Here is a 4,377-nt window from a genome sequence, read left to right on the forward strand (position 1 = left end):
CCACACAGCTCCACACCAGGCACACAGCTCCACACCAGGCGGCACACAGCTCCACACCAGGCACACAGCTTCACACCAGGCACACAGATCCACACCAGGTACACAGCTCCACACCAGGCACACAGCTCCACACCAGGTAGACAGCTAACACACCAGGCACACAGCTCCACACCAGGTACACAGCTCCACACCAGGTACCACACAGCTCCACACCAGGCACACAGCTCCACACCAGGCACATAGCTCCACACCAGGCACACAGCTCCACACCAGGCACCGTGTGTAAGAGGCAGGTTCCCTCCTGGGATCCCCAGACCACCTGTCAGGAATGGGCACCGAGGCCCTGAAACTCTCACTTCTCGGCAGAGACAATGCCCACCCCTATCAAGGCACAAAGTGTGAGAGACGGAACTCACCAGCAACTTCAGAGATGGCTTTATTCAGGCTGTTGTCATCAGAACAAGTGTGTTAATGAGGACCATTTCAAACAGGAGGAGGAAAACCTGGGGTTGTATGAAACCAGGAAGTGAAGGTTGGTCTTATCTCCGAAGTTAGTCATTCCCCAGAATGCAAAAAGCCGGAGGATTTCTTAACCATTGCTGTGATGTGGGAGAACAGGTCTCAGGTAAAGCTCCATATCACTCCATGTGACAGTGAAGAAAGTCACTCACCAAGGGATTGGCCACCAGACCTGTCAACTGCTAATGGCAGGTCAGCTCAGATAAAGACCTTCAGAACTGAGCATAGAACTGCAGACGTCCCACAAGACCAGTTTGGGCGCACAGGTGGAAACAAAGTCTCTAATGGTCAATTGGACGTAATTATTGACAATTCAGCCCTTTCTCAGCCTTTCGGAGACTGGGGCTTGGGATACTACACTGTCCTTCCATATTGCCAAAATTCACAGTGCAAAGGAGTTTGCCATGTTTTTAACCAATAATCAACACTTACAAATAAAATCTAAACTTTTGTCTAGTCTAACGTAAATAAATTTGGATTTGTGTCATAAGTGTCACAATTTTTCAAGTTTATAATATTTAAATTTATTCAATTTATAATCACTCATTCTACCAAAATGCTGAGAAACTGGCCAGAAATTCATACCACACATTGTTTGAAGGCATCATTTTCTGTGTTTGAATGAACTACTATTAGTCTATTATTTCTAATCAAAGAATATGCTGAAAATGCCCTTCAAATTTATAACATGATTCATAATCCTCTGGCTTCTTACTTTATAAGGAACCATCAGATTAAAGAAAGATTATTTCGTTGCATTTAAATTTGCAGTTTAAAGGGGCCTGCCTGAAAGTAGGAAGCATTTTTCTAAGAGAACCATAATTACAGAACAAAAACAGAAAGTAGTAATCACAGCCTTACACCTAAACATGGCCCTCTCCAGAATCATAAAGTCTTAGGGATGCAGAGCTGGAAAGAACTTTGCAGATGTAAAATCAAGTTCAAAGCTATTGCTCTACTGTGTGAAATCAGGGCACCAACAACAACAAAAAATTAAATGACTTCCATGGGTTAATTTCATCCCTGGATGGCTGAGCGACCTGAAATAACGGGGTCCACAAGTCTTCACATGAGGATCCTGGGTGACAGGGGAACCAGGTAAACAGGAGCCTGTGTGGCACAGTGGCCTATCCAGGCTCAGAGGTCTCTCCACCTTTCCACAGCCGCCACCTGCAGCTCACTGCGCACCACCCAGGCCCCACCCAGCTTCACCCTTCACTTGCCCAAAACCCCCTTCTCAAGTTCACTCTTCTGGTCACCTCCAGAGGTGAAGGTTTCAGAACAAACACTTTGGACGTCTTTATAACCACACTTTTGAAGCACACAAAGACTACAGGAGAAAAGGGTATCCACCGGTCTGGCTACCACAGTAGACCTTTTTAAAAAAAAGTCAGAACCCCTCGTTAATAGACCCAGCTACCCGGAAACGCCTGCACAGAGGGAAAGCGTATGGAGGAGCCTCTGTCAGTCTGTTTCCAAACTCTTTGTCTCAGGCCATTCCGGCTGCTAACACAAAAGATCATGAACAACCAAGTTCATTTCCCATGGTTTTGGAAGCTGGTAAGTCCAAGACCAAGGCACCAGCTGATATAGTGTCTGGTTCACAGGCGGATCTTCTCTGGGTAGTCAGGGGGTGGGAGAGGAGACACAGCTCTCTGGGGCTCCTGGCAGAAGGCACTGGTCCCAGTTACGATGGCTCCACCCTACTGATCTCCCAAAGACCCCACCCCCTCACCATAAGTATTTGCTGTCAGGGAAGACACAAGTATTCAGACTGTAGCATCCTCAAGTACTAACTTGTTGTCAAATGTAAAAAGCAGTATGTGGAATGGATTATAAACTTTCTGCATGCAAACATCGTACGATACGATGACTTAGAGGATGAGAAGAGGAAAGAATGAACAGGATCTATTTACATCTGTAGCCATGCACCTGCTTCTGTGTGCACAAGGTACTTCTGGAAGGATGTGCCAGCAACTGACAACATGGCTGTCCCGGGGGGTTGCCAGGCGGGGGATGGATAATGAGAGCCCCCTGGCAGGTGGGGCCATCCTGGCCAGCCTGTCCTCTGGGCCCTGGCCATCTCTAGCCCCCTGGCAGGTGGTGCCATCCTGGCCAGCCGTCCTCTGGGCCCTGGCCATCTCTAGCCCCCTGGCAGGTGGTGCCATCCTGGCCAGCCATCCTCTGGGCCCTAGCCATCTCTAGCCCCCTGGCAGGTGAGGCCATCCTGGCCAGCCGTCCTCTGGGCCCTGGCCATCTCTAGCCCCCTGGCAGGTGGTGCCATCCTGGCCAGACATCCTCTGGCCCTGGTCGTCTCTAGCCCAGACTATGTTTTCGGCTTTGCACACGGTGAGTCATAAAAATGCTTTAAATAATTTCACAACTTTTTGAATATTTACATAATCTCCCTGGGTGACAGTAAAGATATCTATAATCTTCACATTTTCTTGGAATTACTCATGTTGCTTTAACCTCCCTGTATAAACACATAAATCACTGACACAGAGAAAGTATTAGTTCTTCCCTTGTTTATTTGGCAATAAAATAAATGACTATGATAATATCTTCCAGTTTATTTTTCATAATGACAGAATGAAACTCAAAAAGATTTCAAAAAATAACCATAAACCATAACCCCATACCTTTCAATTCCAATCAAAGATTCAGACTATTTCATGATATACTACTTTTTACACAATTCCACTTTTCATGATTTTTCTACCTCTATTCCAAGTTCTATTACTGGAGGCAAATGTTCCTTAAAATCTTCTTTCAAGTAAAAAAATTACAAATTAAGGTATAACCAAAATACACTTATTCAGTGGACAGTATTCTGCCAGCTATGCAAAATTAGGGCCACCGCAGACCTACTCTATTAAAAATGGCAGTAAAGCGAAGTAGAAACAAACAAACAAGGCTAATAAAACATTCTCACTAACAAACTATCCCCACTGGTCCCAGCTGGAAACAATGCCCCCCCTTCTGTGTTGGCGCCACCTCCCTCCCATGTGCCTGGTCTCCTGGACGACTCAGAACCAGAAGGCCAAGTGGATTAGCTCCAGTTTACCAGGGTTTGGAGACAGGTGAGGAGACCTATGTAAAGAAAGTGGCACAGCTGACCCCACGGGTCAGCCCTGTCCTCCCTGGCTGCCCGACCTCCGTGTCTCCACTTCCCTCCCTCTGCAGACCAGCTTCCCAGCTGGTCCTTAACTTCTGCCTTCACTCACCATGGCCTCACTGTGAAGCTATGTCCACGAAGCACCTGCCACAACAGAGCCTTTCATCCCATGACTGTAGTCAGCGTATCCACAGAGGGAATGTGTCCCCACCCAGACCAGGGGAGACCGACACTCACCTCTCCCAGTGCAGGTCAGCGAGCCGAGATGCCAGGTAGTGTCTAGAGCAGCCAAGGGTGAGGCCAGTGAGGAAGGACATCCAGGCAGTTTGCAAGTCAGCCGACAGACACAGCCACTCCCAGGCCCAAGGGGTCCAAAAGGATTACTCCAGAAATTGAGTTTTGCTTCAATAGTTTTGTGTAAATACTTAAAACTCATTGCATGCTTCCTTATAAATATGATGGCATCATTCTTCCCCACTCACCACTTCTAAATGCCTGGCCACTGTGTCCAGTGTAGATCTCAGATCTCAGAGCCCAGGACCTGAGCAGCCTTCACTCTCCTCACCCAGAGCCCAGGACCTGGGCAGCCTTCACTCTCCTCACCCAGAGCCCGGGACCTGGACAGCCTTCACTCTCCTCACCCATTCCCACCCTGCCCCCAGAGCCCAGGACCTGGACAGCCTTCACTCTCCTCACCCACTCCCACCCTGCCCCCAGAGCCCAGGACCTGGACAGCCTTC

This window comes from Otolemur garnettii, unplaced genomic scaffold, assembly GCF_000181295.1.
Source record: "Otolemur garnettii isolate 467f Iridium unplaced genomic scaffold, OtoGar3 scaffold00027, whole genome shotgun sequence".
Classification (NCBI taxonomy): Eukaryota; Metazoa; Chordata; class Mammalia; order Primates; family Galagidae; genus Otolemur; species Otolemur garnettii.